A 17954-nucleotide genomic window follows, 5' to 3' on the forward strand; every position below is an offset into this window, starting at 1 on the left:
AGTTACTTTTCACGTTACTTTTCTAACTCAGTGCTGGATACTTCGATTCAGCACTGGGACATTTCCTGCAAACAGGTGAGTAAACAAGTTTTGGTTGTTTGTGCGATTTGTAAGGAATATTTTTAGATTTCAAAACTCCACACGGAAACTTTTTGGAGAAAAAGTGTTAGTGTTATCCTATGGAGGAAAAACAGGTTAACGGTTCTCAGGTAAGTAATCGGCTGTGGGAGTTAAGGTTCAGGGGTCTCCCAGGGTCAGTGATGCACTGTTGTTGCACCCTCAGCGGCACTAGGGCGGCCGGGTGCAGAGTGTTGAGGCCCAATGTTATCCAATTAGGGATATGGGGCCTCCAGTTGGTGGCTGCTGGCTAGCAGGCCACTGGGTTGTGGGAGCAAAGCTCCTGGGATTAAGCTCAGGGCAAGTTGTGGGCCAAAGTAGCACCAAAGGTGCACCCTCAGCGGCACTAGGGCGGCCGGGTGCAGGGTGCTGTTTTGAGGGCAGGTGCCCTGTTGTTTTCAATGGAGAACCTCCGGGACAAAGAAACACTGCAGGCTCGGGACGAGGATCTTCCAGGTGCGACCACCACTTCGAGGGGTAAGTTGGGATGTCGTGGGTTGATTAGGCATGGTTGGTTTGAGCCCACAAGGCCGTGGGGCGTCGGGTGCAGGGGTGCCTTTTGACATCGGATTTTGTTACCTGCTCTGGTCACGGTAGGGGGGTCCTCTGGATTGAGGCTGCAGGCGTCGCCTGGAGGCTTGAGGCAGGTCAGGGGTCGCCGGATCTCGGGTCAGGATCGCCAAGGGGACCTCCTCGTGGTGTTTTTCTACTCGAGCTCGGGCCGGGTTCGGCATGTGCAGAGTGAGATGGGTTCGCGGTCTCTGGCTGGCACCGGAAGCTGCAGTTTAAACCAACCGGTGTTCACTGGAGAAACAGTCTGGAAAGTCAAGGCAGGCTGGTCCTCTGGGGTTTGTGAGGTTGCTGGCTGCTGGGCATGCCGAGATTTCGCAGGAGCAGGTTTGAGGGGGAGACAGGCCTGTAGGGCTGGGGCTAAGTCAGTGGGCGTCGTCCTCTTGTTAGCTCGTCTCTTCGTCCTTCTTCTACTTTTATTCTTGTAGGTAGGCTGGATCTGCCTTCTTGGTTCAGGGCTGCCCCCTAAATACTGTATTTAGGGGGCGTTTTAGGGGTCTTGAGGTCAATAGCCAATGGGCTACTGACCTTAGGGTGACTACACCCTTGGTGTGCTCACCCCACGTGGGGGAGTGAGCACAATCCCTAGTCCTGATTGGGGAGTGCCTGCCATCTTCAAGATGACGTGACAAAACAGACCAAATAGTTCAAGCCAAGACTAACTGAACCTTATACTTTTATAACTCCTAAAATGAAATGAAACAAGAGAGGAGGGTTTTATGAATTTCCTTTTTAGTCGATGGAAATGTTTTTAATTAATTTCACATTTCAAAATCATTTTGCGCTGTAACATTGTTTCATTGCGCATTTATCTTATGTACAAATACAAAACTGACATTACATATACAACATCCAAAAAATATTCATGATCCCCTACGTGAATTAAACATACATACATGCACTCCTCAAACAATCATGGCCAATATATTCATGCATACACCAAACTACACACACACTGGAAAAATGGGTCCTTGTAGCAACCTTTCTTTTCTGGTAGATTGTTTACAATTCAATTTGAACCATAAAAAACGTTCTGTCGTTTCTGTGGAAACAATAAAGTTCTAATCCTATTTTGAAACAACACGAGAAAAAACTTTTTTATATAAACGGTGCCACACAAGGACCATACTGGTCGACGCGTTTCGAACCCCTATGTATTTTGGGGGTTCTCCTCAGGACCAACCAATTTCTGAAATAGACAATAAAAAAATGTTTTAGATTTTAAACTACAGCTCCAAATTCCTATAGTGCACCGCCTAGACCTCACCTCACCCACCTTAGAAATGGAGATCTATTTGCCTGAAATATATCCAACTCGTTCCAAATGTTGAGGAACCTAAACAAAAAACCATTTATATTATAGTTTCTTACTTAACTAGATCAAGCTGTACATACACCACAGGACAGACAACAGACTGTTGGACAACAATGGGGTGCTGACTTAACTTACCGGATTAGAGGGAGATGCCCTCTTTGCCGGCAGCCACTGCTTGTTTGCTTGTTGCTTTTCTAAAAACAAAAATGAGCTTGGATTACCAAACAAGTTGCTCCTGGTCAAATGCCGGTATTCGACCTCCCTTTCGAAAAAAACGCTTACCTCAGTGAGTTCGTTTGATCGTCTCACGGAGGGTGCCCGCGCCGGATTCTAAAAGCCAAGAAAAACGCGGTATGAATCGTAACGAAGGATGATACGCCCTCAGCATTGAAAAATCACTAAACTGCCTAACCCGTCGTGTTCTATCCTCAGTCGCCAGAGCACTTACCGGGGATTCACCTCTCGTGGCTCAATGTCCGTGTCAAACCAACGATGAAGTTCATTTTGCATTGTGGGAAATGGTGACGCTTTAAACAAAAACAAATACCGGAAGACCGAAGGTTGCTGGTAGATGTAGTTTTTCTTGGCTACCTTCGTGTCAGGTCTAGAAAAGATATTTGGAGACGTGGCGAGGACTTTTAGACAAATGCTTATCGATGATTTAAAAGTTAAGGATAGCTGAACAGTACACAGCGCTTTTACTCTGCTGAGCTGAATTATCCACCAAAAGACAGGTGGCTGCTCGGGAATGTGGTTAGTAATTCACGACTGGTGGACTATGTAAATTTGGAAATTGGTACTGATGAAATAATAAGCGATGTATTAAAGCTTTTTTTGCCAATATTTGATACTGATATCACCTTGCCTATGTGCAGTCTCTAACGAAGGTGTGGGTTTTTTTTTTAAATATTTGAATGTATGCTAAAGAAATGACGTAACTCACAGCGGAAGGTATTCCATAAGGACAAGGGGTTGGGTGGCTATAAGACAGCGGGCACTGTCAGCAAACTTCTGTAAACACCCTCGGTTATCAGGAAACACATGCATTGTCTGCTATATTTGGAACAACAACAAGGACAGGAAAGGCAATAGGTGCCACTGAACGATGTTATTCTCCCATTAGACCAATGGTCTGAATATCTCAGCTACTTCATTCAGGCCGTTAATCGCCGTGTTGAATTTCATAATGAGTAATGCCTCACGTTGGTTTAATTGGCCTTCCCAATCTCCCCCACGCGGGTCTCTTTCAATCTTGGACAACACAGTCCATTTCAAATCCACCTCACTGTGTGTCATTGTGGCCCAGTGGCTGACTAATGGGGCATTTTCCACTCGACGTCTAATCCTTGACTTGTGCTGGATGATGCGTTGGCGGACCTCCTGGGTTGTCTTCCCAATATACAGTTTGGGGCAAGGGCAAGTTATTGCATAGACCACATTCTTCGTTTTACAATTAGTAAACGCATTGTGTTTCCAGTGGGTGGTATTAAATGAAAACACATCACCCTCTATAGTTTGCTCGCAACAAATACATGTTCCACATTTGTGGTGACCCACAACTGGCAGTAAATCCAGCATGCTCCTTAAAGTCCGATGTTCTTGTTTTGGTAGAGCCGCCCGTACTATATAGTTGGCTACACTTTTCTCCTTCTTGTAAGCAAACATGGGAGGGGTGGAGAATTCTTCATGGAGGTCTTTAATCAAATGCCAGTTAGCTAGGATTAGTTTACGGAGTTGGTGGGTATTAGGGCAAAATGTTGTTACACAAACTGGTCTATTGCCCTTGTTCCTAGTTTTTGGCTCCAACAATGTTTCTCTTGGTGTCCACCAAGCTCTCTTTAGAGAGTGTTTGAGCAGTTTCCTGGGATATCCTCTTTCCAGAAGGTGGTCTCTTAATTTGTTGGCGTGCAAAAAGTATTCCTCTTTTTTTGTGCAGTTCCTGCGAATTCGCAGGAATTGACCATCAGGTAAATTTTGTCTCAGACTGCGAGGGTGGTTGCTGGTAAAATGTAATGCCTTGTTCCTGTCTGTCTGTTTCCTGAAAAGTGTGGTTTCTAGCTCCCCATCCGAAGCCACTACCTTAACGTCCAAAAATGTAATCGATTCGTTTGATGATACACTGCTGAATTTAATATCATTTGATCTTTCGTTGAGCCAACCGATGAACTCATCCAGTAATTCCTGTGTGCCAGTCCAAATTAGGAAAATATCATCGATATAACGCATGTAGCTGGAAATGTTTGAAACGAATGGGTTGTTGTTATATATGAAATTGTTTTCATATAACCCCATATATAACACCGCCAACTCCGGGGCGAAAGGGCATCCCATCGCCACGCCTCTTGTTTGGTAAAAGAACTGCGAATCAAAAGAAAAGTAGTTTTTAGATAATGCAAATTAAAAACATTTCCATCGACTAAAAAGGAAATTCATAAAACCCTCCTCTCTTGTTTCATTTCATTTTAGGAGTTCTAAAAGTATAAGGTTCAGTTAGTCTTGGCTTGAACTATTTGGTCTGTTTTGTCAGTTAATTGGGCTCAGTTCAGCTGAGTGTTTAGAGCCAAAACCCGGTTTTGATCTTTTTCTCTTCAAGATGGCGAGCACTGGAGAGTGGGCTTCACCTCGTCTCCCCCACCTGAGGGGTGGAGTGGGCAGAGGTGGGCACACCGTCTGGGCTGGCTAGTTTTTCCCGCCCGTCTTCCTGCCGAAAAGGAGGGGAGACAGGAAGGGGACCTGCTCCTGCTAGCAGGAGAGGCTGGGGGTCCATTACAAAGGCTGCCAGGCCTTTGAAGCTCCACTGCCACAGATGGCTGTTCCTGGCCTGGGGGAGGTGTGAACACCTCCGCCCTGGAAAGGCTTTGTTTCTGGGCTCAGGGAGCGAAGGCTCCCACCCCAGGGGTCCAGAAACATGTCTCGTGGTGGCAGGCTGGTGTGTAGCAGTCAGGGAACCCACCAGAGGCTGGTCGTTTTTCAGGGGGCATCTCTGAGTTGCCCTCTGTGTGCATTTTTCATTAAATCCCACACTGGCATCAAACTTCTCAGTCTTCAGTGTAGCCATTATGATGCTGTGGAGTTCGTAATAACAAACTCCCAGCACCATATACTCTTAATGGCGGCACTGCACTTACAATGCCTAAGAATGGACTTAGACACTTTAGGGGTACAGGGCTCATGCACCTGTACCCTCACCACTGGCATAGGGCACCCAGCTAGAGGGGTGACTGATCTATGCCAGGGCAGTGGGTTGTAGGCCTGGCACACAGGGATGTGCGCCATGTTGATTCTTTGCATTGTTCTGCACCAAAACACGCAGCCTGCAAAGGCAGTGTGTGTGTGTAAAGGTACAGGGCCTCTAAGGGTGGCACAATAAGTGCTGCAGCCCTTAGAGGTCTTCCCTGGTCACAGTGCCCTGGGTACCTGTGGTACCATTTACCAGGGGCTGACCTGTCTCCAAGAGGATGCCAATTGGGTTCGTTTTGGGAAAAGAACACAGGCCCTGGGAAACTGATTGGCAGGGACCCAGGGCACACTAAGAAAAAGTGCATCAGTAGTCTGGCAAAAAGTGGGGGGTTACTGCAACAGAAACCGACTTTCCTACAGAGTACAGGCAGGAGGGTGCTCTACAGGCTGCTAGCTGATGGGCAGCGCCATACGATGCCCCGACCAGCAGGAGAGGAGCACCCGGAGCCAGTCAGAGGATAAGGCTGGTGCAGAGAGACAGAAACCCCTGCTGCCCATGAAGTGCACCCTTTCAGAGGTCAGACGGCCTGTTCAAAAGGCTCCTGTCGGATAACCCTGGCCATCAAGAGCAAAGCAAGCCAAAATTGAAGAACATTGGCCCAACAGGACCAAAGATATTCACTATTGGATGATTTGGCTTTTTATTCAAAGGAAAGACGAGCTGCAGAGTGTGTGGTGCTCTGCCCAGGGCTGGCACAGGACTAGCACAGGACTATTTATTTATCTAGTGAGGAAGTGTGCATGGGACCCCCTTCCCTGAATGCTTATTGCCCCCAGAGGCTATCATCTTTCTGGGGGCTGCCACAAAGAAATGAGGAAGGTGTTGCAAATAAACGAGGTCCCGGGAACCCATTCCCAGGACCCAGAAGGATTTTGAAGGCCTGCTGAAAGCGGGGATGAGAGACGGCCCTTCCAGATAGCGGTTGTGGTGAATAACGAGTTAGCAATAGTGCAGCTCTAAAAATCGGGGAAAGAGTATTCAATACAACCCCGAGCGGTATAGTGGAGGCAGGTACGAATGCCCTCCGCCTCTACATGCCCTTCCGCAACATAAAAGTATATGTCCAGTGAGGTGCTTGATTGAAACCCTATGCCCTGATGAATTTGCCAGAACAAAGATAAGTGGCAATGAAACATGTTGGCCTTCTTTACAAAGGTTAGCAACATCGAGTGCTTTTATTTTGAGTAGACTCACCAGTTTGAATAAAGAGGGTTACTTCAAGTGAGTGTCTAACTCAATTTTAAATATTGCTTGGGACATCTGGTTCTTCGCAATACACGGGCTTCTTCTTTCTTTGATGGGGACAGTAACAAACTTTTCTTTCTTGGTCTGTTTTCTTTCTTTTTTCACTGGACTCTAGTTTCCTGACTTTTGTGAGTGGGTAACCGATGATGATAAAACGTGGGCATACTGGCAAGAACCGGCTGGTAGCCTCCCTGGTGTTGCGTACGTGAGGTGCCCTCTCACTCTCACCTTCATTTTCTTGAGGTTTCTTCACCTGTTTTTGTGGAGGAGTGATTGTCAGATAGCAGAGGGTTGCTATATTGGTTTCTTTTGAAATTAGAGAGGGCTAGGACTACACTAATTTGGATGCAATACCAGTAGCTGAGGGGAAATAATTATTCCCATGAGCTGTGTAGTTCCTAAGTAAAAATTGTAAATCCTCTTGGTGCTAAGCCTTGTTTGGTTTAACATACAGAATACGTCAGTACATTCACCTACTAAAACGTAATAGCCTCACCATTTCTGCCATATTTTATGATGCTTTTGGGAACAGACTTGTGCCACATATATAGATAGGCTCTTCATGTTTTGTGCACCAGTCTGTAGCCGACTGCCATTCCACATGGGGGGAGGAATGGCAGAGCTCAGGTATTTGGATCACCTTGTAATCTCAGAGGCTTGCATTTTAACTTGTGCGTGTAAGAGCACAGTTTTCACTGGTGTCTGTTAATTGTTAACTGCTCAGTGTTATCTTTCAATGAAGCTTTATATTTCTCACTGGGACCAGTTTTTTGTTAATCGTCAGGTTTCATTCCGTTTTTACTCTTGTACTCTTCTTTCAGGTATCATTTTTGGTTCATGCGCATGAAAACACGGTGAGAGCATGTTTTAGATTCAGATAAATGTAACGTTCGTGGAGCATGTGATCCGTTTAGATTTGCATCATGCCACAGAGGTCATTGCATGCCAGTTCGTTTATTTGGTGAGCGATGTGAAAACATCACAGGTTATGCATGAGTACAAGTTGGTTCATTTTGAGGTCGCATTTCAACAGATGACGGTTGAGGAGTTATTTTCGTTTTGAGCATTCTGGTCACGTGGTCATATAGGCATCATTGGCACCATTTCTATGATGAACATCAGCTTTGTTACACATGGTTTATGTTTGCCACTGGTTGCAGCGGAACGTGGCTCGCTGCATATTGATTTTGTGATTGGATTGTATTTGTGGTTCTCACTGCGCCATACAATTGTTTTGTTTTTTTGTAGGTACCCCTGATGAAGGGTCCTGTGGCCCAAAATGCGTTGGGTCTTCGAAAGCATTCGATGGTATAATTGGAATCCACTGGTGTGATTGGTCATCTTGTGGAGATATGAAATGACATCACAATGTTAACGGAGACGTATAATATGCAATGGAATCCTCATTAAAGGAATAATCAACAGCAGCTAATCCGATGGCATGTCATTTTTAAACTCATTTTTACAAATTGGCGAACCTACGGGTCGCATCTCAGTGCGTCTTGAGACTGGACAGTGGACACACTGCCAGCGATAGTTCAGCGTTCAAGGATTGCGCAATGTCCCCTTTGGCGATCGTAGTTCCAATTCCCACTAGGGCACGTTCACCCCGAGCACATCTCAGATCCCCCAGGATACCCAACAGCACTAGGCTTGAATGTTGAAAAACCAGTCTTTACTCCTCCATCAAGTTATTGAATGGGGTGTTATTCTATTTGCCCAAGTTAGTTTCCTTAGTTCTTCTTTCCACGGCAGTATATTAGCCAAAGGCAATTGAATATTCTCCTTGACCAGGCAATTTTTTCTTTCCACCAAGCCATTAAGTCTGAAAAAAAAGCCACCCTCTGATGTACAATTCCCATTTTAGACAAACATTCTGTCATACTACTAAAAACAAATTGCATCCCATTGTCAGAAAACAGTCTTTGGTATATCTTCAATCATGAAGACGACGTTGAAAAATCATATCACATCGTCTCTGTCAATCCAATCCAGAGTTTTTATGACAAACCATTTAGTGAAAAAATCAATTAAAATGATCAGGTATTTGTCCCTAGATCCCGATCCAGCTATTGGACCCAAAGAATCTATGGCTACGCATTCCAGGTAGGTCCACGGATCCTAAAGGATGGAGTCTTACAGCTTCAGTCTTGTCACTATTAGCACAGGCAGAAGAGTCTCTTACAACATCCTCAACAGCAGCCTCCATCTGAGGCCACCAAAATGACTACCTTACCCTTCTTTTAGCCACGTTACAGCCCGGTATGCTGTTTGGATATTGTGCTTAGGAAGATTCTTTGGTGGAATTATCTGATCTCGTCTCATCGACTTGCCTCCGTAAAAGCTGAATTCATCTCTCACTTTATAATATGCAGCCATTTCCTTACGTTGACTCATATCATGGTTCCAACCCTGTCTTGCACATTCCTCCAGCACCTTCAGGCAAGAATCCTCCTCCTTGGCATCTTCCCCTTCTTCTTCATGGCTCCTCTGAGGCTTTCTTCTGCTCTGCTGTTGTTGCTCTTCATCAGAGACCATGCATAGATCTCATCCAGGGGTGCGTCCGCCGTGGTCTAGCAGTTGCTAGGCGTCTTCCTCATGGACATGCTTTGGCAAAGTGGTTGATGAGGCAACAGCTTGAGCATATTTTCCAACAGGTGGGGCCCTCACTAGGTGGGTATGGCGACAGGCTACAATATCCTACGGTCTTGCTGTTATCTTTACTTTCTGTGCGTGGTTTCTTGCTGTTCTGAGGGTACACCACCTCCGTATGGCTTCCACTGTCTGTCATGATTTCGCAAGGCTTCTCAGATTCCTCTTTAGCTGTTACTTTGGCCAGTGTGAATTCTTGGTGCCCATGTGTTTGGCAGTTTATGGGATCTTACCCACATGAGCATTTTGTCCAGCAATATGCCAGGTTTATTGAGGAGAAGTCAGCCCAGGACTGCTGACCAGCAGCCTCGGATGCTTTGCACCCGCGCCGCTTTGTTTGAGTCGTCCTCTGTATGCACGAGTTCTCAGAGCCCAGCGTAGAAGATGTTTATGGATTTAAAAGCCTTCATAGTTGGGGTCAACCTATAATTAAATGTGTATATAGGGCAGTGTTCAATTTTCCATATTTTTGTTCCCCACCACTGTTCAGGAGGTTGTAGAATAACTTCAAGTTCTCTTCCCCTCTTAGTGCGGTAGCAGAGGCCATTTGACTTCTCCATCCATGTTAATGTTACCTTTACACTAGGTATTTAGTTGTATTATCCCACATGTTGCATCTGGGTGCAGCTGTGGCTGGGTAACTCAGCTCACTAAAAGGTGGGTGCGGGTTGGCGCTATCCCCCACTTAGTGCACCTGGCGGACCTGCGCACCTCTCCAGGGGCTGCCTAGTTGTTGAAATGGTCGGACGGCAGTGAGTGCCAGGTTGTGCGGGAGGTCACCCCCTAGGGGGTTGGCAGCACCGTCCTTATGGTTGTCCCCCACTGGAGAGGTGTTTTGCTGCTAGCCGCTCCTGGCATTGCAAAAGTTGCCTTGTTATTGAGTGTCGTGGGTCCGAGCAGGGTGGAGCGCTGTCCAAGATGCGCCTCATGATGTGTGTGTAGCTTATCCTTTGGGCTAAGTTCGGGCCGATGAGCACACTTGCCCTTTTACTCTCTCTGATGAGCTGGGGAGACATGCTGCTCACCCATGCAGAGAGAGTGCCTTGGCTGGGGGCAGCAGATGGTGCTCAGAGCCAGGTGGACCACTCTACAATAGGCAGGTGTGAGCTGTAGCAGAGAAAACATAATGCACAATGTAACTTTATAAATGTTTACTTTGATTGATGCTGATGTGGAATGGGATACTATTCTGTGCTGCTGCACTTAGCTAGCACCTGACCAGCTTCAACCGCTTTAATGCAGCTAGCCAAAGTGGTACTAGCCTGGTAAGGTTAACAGCCAATCAGCAACTGAGAAAAGTACAAGAACAATGAGGGCCTGATTCACAAAGGTAAAGTTAGACCAAAAATCACACTTTACTACTTTTCGGTATTCACAAAGGTAAGTTACAGGTTTGTTATGAAGGTAGGTGTGCAACAAGGTCAGAAATCACCTAGCTGCACAATAACTGATTATATAACCAGTGCTTGTCTTTTGTAAAAAGAATGTTTTTAATGTACTTAAAACAGAATACAGCACACCACAAAATACAGGTCGTGTTGCACTAGTGCAGGCCACCACATCCTGCTGATAAGTGTCTATGATGCACAGCCGCTTGGTCTGCTTCAGCTACAATGATCGTTCTCCTGTAGCACAGTCCGCTTTGGACACACATAAGGACAGTGCCGGATATTCAGCCACTTATCTGGGTTATAGCAGCATTGTCCACTTCGTACCCACTTCAGGACAGTGCCGCGGCTTCGGCCCTGCAGGCAGAATAGGTGATGTGCTATATCTGGGATCTTGCGGTCCCTCTCTTCGAGTCTCTCTGAGTGGATGGACACATGCTCCGGGGTCAGCTGCTCTGCTTGCACTGGTAGTCAGTACTTCCTAGAGGCTTGGCACAGTCCTTCCTCTTCACTTCAATCAAGTCAGTTCCATTTGCACATTTTTACAGCTCTTCTTTCTACTTCTGCCACCATGTGATGTTCCCTCGCCTCTGAGAAGCTAGCTCCCAGGCAGATACACAGCAGTCCTCTGGTTACTCTGTGAAGCACCCCCTTCCTTGGTCTAAGACACGGGTACTCATAGTACGGCCCGTGGGCCGCTGGCGGCCCGGCAAGCTTTCCTTGGCGGCTGCGGACCTTGCAGACATCGTACCTGTGTTTTTTTTTTTTTTAAAGAGTGTCAGCAAACACCGCTTGTTGCAGCAGCGCGGACTCTGAGAGACTCTGCTCTATGGAGGCCGGAGTGGAGATGCAGGGGCGCTAAGAAGACGTGAAATACAACAAAGCCTCATTAACAAGTAAATGGTCTTTTAAAGACCTGTGAAGTACTCGGGTGCGGCTGTGTGTCAGCCCGAGAAGCTGTCTCTTCCCGGGCTGCCACACACGCAGGGTGAGGTGACAGAGGACAGAAGGGTGTGAGAGCCGGGTGAGGTGAGGGAGGGCAGCAGGGAGTGAGAGCCAAGTGAGATGTCAGAGGGTGACAGAGGGCAGCAGGGAGTGAGAGCCGGGTAAGGTGACAGAGGGCAGTAGGGAGTGAGAGCCAGGTGAGGTGACAGAGGGCAGCAGGGACTGAGAGCCGGGTGAGGTGACAGGGCAGCAGGGAGTGAGACCCGGCTGAGGTGACAGAGGGTAACAGAGGGCAGGGAGTGAGAGTCGGGTGAGGTGTGCGTTAAGAGCCCGTGACGTGATGTTTCCCACCAGCCTGTAGTCAGAGAGTTGAGCCAAGGCCAGGGAGCTCAGGCCTGGTCTCTGCTCTCGCAGCACAACGCACAAGTGCTCGCCGCCAGATTGGCGCTATATATAATTGATGCATGCATCCCTACACGGACTGGTGCTTTGATCTGACAGCTTAGGGCGAGAGTCAGAATTAGAGCCAGCGACAGATGTGACCCCAGGCACAGTGGTGGGACACAAACCCCGCGAAGCAGCAAATTCAGGGAAAGAGGGGAGTGGGGGGGCTGTCTCTCGGCTGGTGACGGGGACGTGTAGACACAGTACGTGTGCACTGCCCGAGGCACAGAGACAGAGACAGATAGAGACACAAACAGACAGATAGAGATAGAGACAGAGATAGACAGAGAGAGACAGGGACAGACTGACAACTAGAGGCAGACACAGATAGAGACAGAGGCAGATAGAGACATATAGAGACAGAGCAAGATAGAGGCAGAGACGGATAGAGGCAGAGAAAGATAGAGGCAGGAGCAGACAGAGCTAGATAGAGGCAGAGACAGGGACAGACTGACCGAGGCAGAGACAGATAGAGGCAGAGACAGATAGAGGTAGAGACAGACAGAGACAGACAGCGATAGAGACAGAGAGAGAGACAGAGAGAGAGACAGAGATAGAGAAAGAGATAGAGGCAGGGACAGATAGAGGCAGAGACAGACAGAGACAGAGAAAGAGATAGACAAAGATAGAGACAGACAGAGACAGGGACAGGGGCAGACAGATAGAGACAGGGGCAGACAGATAGAGGCAGAGACAGACAGAGACAGACAGAGACGGAGAGGTTGACAGACAGAGGGAGATAGAGGGAGGGAGACAGAGGGAGACGGAGGGAGAAAGACAGACGGAGGGAGACAGAGGGAGACAGAGAGAGGGAGACGGACAGCAGGAGAGAAAGAGAGGGAGACAGAGGGAGGGAGGAAAGAGAGAGAGGGAGACAGAGGGAGGGAGACAGAGGGAGAGGGAGACAGTGGGAGGGAGACAGAGTGGGAGACAGAGGGAGACAGAGAGAGGGAGACGGAGGGAGATGGACAGAGGGAGAGAAAGAGAGGGAGACAGAGGGGCGGAGACAGAGAGAGGGAGACAGAGGGCGACAGACAGAGGGAGAGAGACAGACAGAGGGAGGGAGGGAGACAGACAGAGGGAGACAGACAGAGGGAGACAGACAGAGGGAGACAGAGGGAGGGAGACAGAGGGAGGGAGACAGAGGGAGGCAGAGGGAGGGAGTTAGGGGGAGACAGAGGGAGGGAGAGGGAGACAGACAGAGGGAGAGAGACAGACAGAGGGAGAGGGAGGGAGACAGAGGGAGACACGGATAGAGGTAGAGACAGATAGAGACTGGGGCAGACAGAGCTAGATAGAGGCAGAGACAGGGACAGATTGACAGAGGCAGAGACAGATAGAGGTAGAGAGAGACAGAGACAGACAGTGATAGAGCCAGAGAGAGAGAGACAGAGAGAGAGAGACAGAGATAGAGGCAGGGACAGATAGAGGCAGAGACAGACAGAGACAGATATAGGCAGAGACAGATAGAGACAGAGACAGACAGGGATAGAGACAGACAGAGACAGGGACAGACAGAGACAGAGAGACGGAGAGGGAGACAGATCGAGGGAGATGGAGGGAGACAGAGGGAGAGAGACGGAGGGAGACAGACAGAGAGAGAGGGAGACAGAGGGAGGGAGACAGAGGGAGGGAGACAGAGGGAGGGAGACGGAGGGAGGGAGACAGAGGGAGGGAGACAGACAGAGGGAGGGAGACAGGCAGAGGGAGGAGGGCGACAGACAGAGGGAGACAAATAGAGGGAGACAGGGAGGGAGACAGACAGAGGGAGACTGACAGAGGGAGACTGACAGAGGGAGACAGACAGAGGGAGGGAGACAGACAGAGGGAGACAGACAGAGGGAGACAGACAGAGGGAGACAGAGGGAGAGAGACTGAGACAGAGGGAAACAGAAAGAGGGAGGCAGCGGGAGACAGAGAGAGGGAGACAGAGGGTGAGAGAGGGAGGGAGAGGGAGGGAGACAGAGAGAGAGAGGGAGACAGAGGGAGACAGAGAGAGAGGGAAACAGAGGGAGACAGAGAGAGAGGGAAACAGAGGGATGGAGGCAGAGGGAGACAGAGGGAGGGAGTCAGGGGAGACAGAGGGAGGGAGTCAGGGGAGACAGAGGGAGGGAGTCAGGGGGAGACAGAGGGAGGGAGAGTGAGACAGATAGAGGAAGACATAGGTAGACAGAGGGAGGGAGACAGCAGAGGGAGACAGACAGAGGGAGGGAGACAGAGAGAGAGGGAGACAGAGAGAGAGGGAGACAGAGAGGGAGGGGGACAGAGAGAGGGAGACAGAGGGGGACAGACAGAGGGCGAGAGAGAGAGGGAGACAGAGGGTGAGAGAGAGAGGGAGACAGAGGGAGGGAGACAGAGGGAGAGAGACAGGGGGAGAGAGACAGAGGGCGACCCTCAGAGGGAGACAGACAGAGGTAGGGAGACAGACAGAGGGAGACAGACAGAGGGAGGAGGGCGACAGACAGAGGGAGACAGACAGAGACAGACAGACTGAGATAGAGGGAGACAGAGGGAGAGAGAGGGGGAGGGAGACAGAGAGAGAAAGAGAGAGAGAGAGAGAGGGAGGGAGACAGAGAGAGAGAGGGAGGGAGACAGAGAGAGATAGAGGGAGACAGAGAGAGGGAGGGAGAGATAGAGAGAGGGAGGGAGAAATAGAGAGAGGGAGGGAGAAATAGAGAGAGAGAGAGAGATGTGTGAATGCCGGGTCTGGTGGCTCAGTGGATGAAGGCGTCCGCTGCAGGGGCCTGTGTTAAGCCTCATGGTCACAGTTTTTTTTTTTGCTCTAGCCCTGCCCCCCTCCCCCACTGACCCCACCCCCACCAGTGCAGCCCTCGGCCACAAACCACACTGTAAATTTGGCACCCGAGACACAGTTTGTGAGTATCCATGATCTAAGACATCTTGGAAGTGGATCGATAAATGGGTAAACAGCTACTCCCATTTCTTTACAGATACAACAGCAACAGATGGGTGTGTTTTCTCTGTCTCCCCTTTTGACACTCTGTTATCTAGATTGCTCCCTTCCAGCTTTAGGAACGTCAGCAATACACTTCCATTGTCGGGAAAAATAATTTCACCTCTTGTGAACCGTGTGAACATGATCAGTCCAAAGGATTCCAAAAGGGAATCCAGAGGCCTCCATAGTTCACTCATACACACTATGGGCCAGTTGTACAAAGCTTTTTTCAGCTCACAATCCTCCCGATTCTCGGAATTGGGCCGTTTATGACCTGAAAAAAGCATAATTAAATGTACAAAGCCCTATTTGCGATTCAGTAAGCTATTACAGAATCGCAAATTGAGTTTGCAAGGTGCTATTAGGAAGAGGTGTGCCAAGGGCATCCCTTCGCAATAATGAGTTGCAGGGGCATGTATGAATGTTTTGCGACCGGAATGCGGTCACAAAACATTCATACTTTACCGACTCTGTGAAGGAGGTGGTAACCCATTTGCAAACAGGAAGGGGTTCTGAAGGGACCCCTTCCCCTTTGTGAATGTGGACGTCAAAACCTTTTAGGAGCAGGTAGTGGCCCCACGGACCACTGCCTACTGTTAAAAAATTAAATGGAAACCTTTAATTTTTCTTTTTTAAATGTACCCCATTTTCCTTTAAGGAAAACTGGCTGCATTTCAAAATAAAAGGCTGCTTTATTTAAAAAGTATTAAATATAATGGGGTTGTCCAGTATCCCTCAGAACCTGGGTGTACAATTTTAAAGACTACAAAGGGTTGTGTCAAGTACCACAATTCTTAGCCAAGAACTGTGAGCAAATGTTGAACAATCAACATCTGTACAAAAGAGTCACTAAGTAATACCTTCTTAAAAGTAGGAAGTGTCTTCATAATTAAGACTAGCAATTAACGTCCCCTGGCACTGACTGTAGCCACTAAAGTGCTGAATTATTTTGCAAAAATTAGTAAACAGCAAAATGAATACTCAATACTCACCCGTGATGGCCTCAAGCTGCTGAGGGGGGCTTGCAATACTGTGCGGACAGACCAATTTGGAAGAGTATCATTAAGACGTAGAGGTCAAGGCTCATGTGGATGTTCCCGGGGAGGGAGTCCCAGGTATGTTTGGCCAGGTGGGAGAACTATCTCCTGCATGCTGGAGTTCGGTGGATGTGAAGAATGGTGGCCAGGGCAAGGTTGGATGCACGGAGTTGGCCCAACGGGGTCTTGGATGACAGACGTCCAAGGTTGGTTTGGGGTCTGGGGTTGTGGACTGCCTCCTGAGTGTGGGTGAGGAGTGTGAAGGTCATCCTGTAGCAAACAGCGATCCATTGCAGCTATCTCAGGTGGACGGTGATGTGGCTGGGGCGCGAGATGTTGAAGCCAAGGTGTGCAGATGCACTATGGATGTGGACAAGTTTTCCGGGAGTTTGGCTGTACTTGCTCCGTAGAGGGCGGGGCTGTAGTTGACACGGGTGGTGTCGTGGACCTGGGGGACGGTCTTTCTTGCCTTGGAGTGGATCTATCTGTGGATCATGTGCATCATGCGGAGGGTGTTGCAGCATGAGGTACAGATGCTGGTGAGTTGCATGGCAATTGTGAGTGACGAGTCCATGATGCACACCCTCTTGTGTGCTTGGCCACTGGGTGCTGGTGCAGTGCCCTGGCGGGTGGGACACAAGGAGTTGGCCCAGCTGTAAGGGGAAAATCCTCAGATGATTACCTCAGTCCTGGCCAAGTCCAGCCTCAGGTGGCTGATGTTCAGCCATTCATCAACGGACCTTCTTGAAGGTTGGAACTGGCAATGGCTGTGTCTTTGGTGAGGGTGCGAAGCAGCTGGCTGTCAATGGCATACGAGATGATGATGAGGTTGTGTGCGCATGTGATGGTGGAGAGGGGGTCATGGATACATTGAAGATTGACACGCTGAGAGATGAGCCCTGGGCCATGTGCCAGATGACGCCACTGTACTACATGCGTAAGGCTTGAGTCCCACTCCCATGGCCTTGCTGGTGAGCTACTTGGTGATTTCATCCTGGTCCATCCCCTGGATACCAGTGTTGGAGATGTGTGAGCTGACAGTGTGTGAGCACATCTTGTATAATGCTGTGGAGAGGTCAAGGGGGGTGGCCTCACCATTGTTGAGCAGGGCAAAGTTGTCGGTGTTGGTGGCAATGATGACGGTTGCAGTGGGGTGATTACTGTGGAAGATGGTCTTGTGTAGGTTGCCTGGAGCTCTTTGCGTGGAGGAAGTTTGTCAGTTGCTCGTTGACTGTCTTCCTGATGATATTTGCTGGCTAGGAAAGCACGGTGATGTTCCTTGAGAGCCTGCGTTCCTGCCATCCGTTGTCTAAGAAGGGCCTGGGTCACTGCATGCCTCTATATACCATGGACTGTGGCTAACTCCAATGATACATACATGACGTGCTGGACGGGGGCTACAAGGATGGGGAATGATGTGGTTGAGATGTTGTGTGGGAAGGGGCCTGATGGAGATCCCCAGTTGATGTTGCACATGAGCCTAGTGTTGTATCTCCTGATGATGGAAGTCCAAAACCTGAGGGGAGTTGGTCCCGCGTATAATAGTGCGTTCTGCCTCTGTGTGCCAAGGCTTGCGTGTATGTCCATGAGCTTGCAGTGGTAGAAAGTTGCAAGGGATTGGCTCAGCCTTGCAAGGGGGGGGGGTGTCTTTTGGATGGAGAGCTGATGTCAGTGCACTCACAATGCTGATGAGCTCCTTGATGTTGTGCGTTTTTTTTGGCCTCGGCCCCATCTGAAGGATCTCCAATTGTCCTTGCTGATGATATGGTGATAGCTGTGTGTGCCGTTTTCCAGAGTTGTAAGGCCACTGATGGTTATTTGTGTTGCAAGCTGTGCACAAGAGTCCTGCTAGACGTGTATGAGTCCAATAGGTCTGCCTTGTCCCAGGTGGCTTAATTGTTGATGTGCGTCACAGGAAAGTCCGTCAACGTGGCTAGATTGTTGGATCAGTTGCTGATCCAGTGTGTGAGGTTGCAGGGTGTGGCGGTGGTGTTGGTTCCAGTGTCCCACACAGCATGTCTGTGTTGACTTACATCAAACATCT

This window comes from Triturus cristatus, chromosome 8, assembly GCF_964204655.1.
Source record: "Triturus cristatus chromosome 8, aTriCri1.1, whole genome shotgun sequence".
NCBI lineage: Eukaryota > Metazoa > Chordata > Amphibia > Caudata > Salamandridae > Triturus > Triturus cristatus.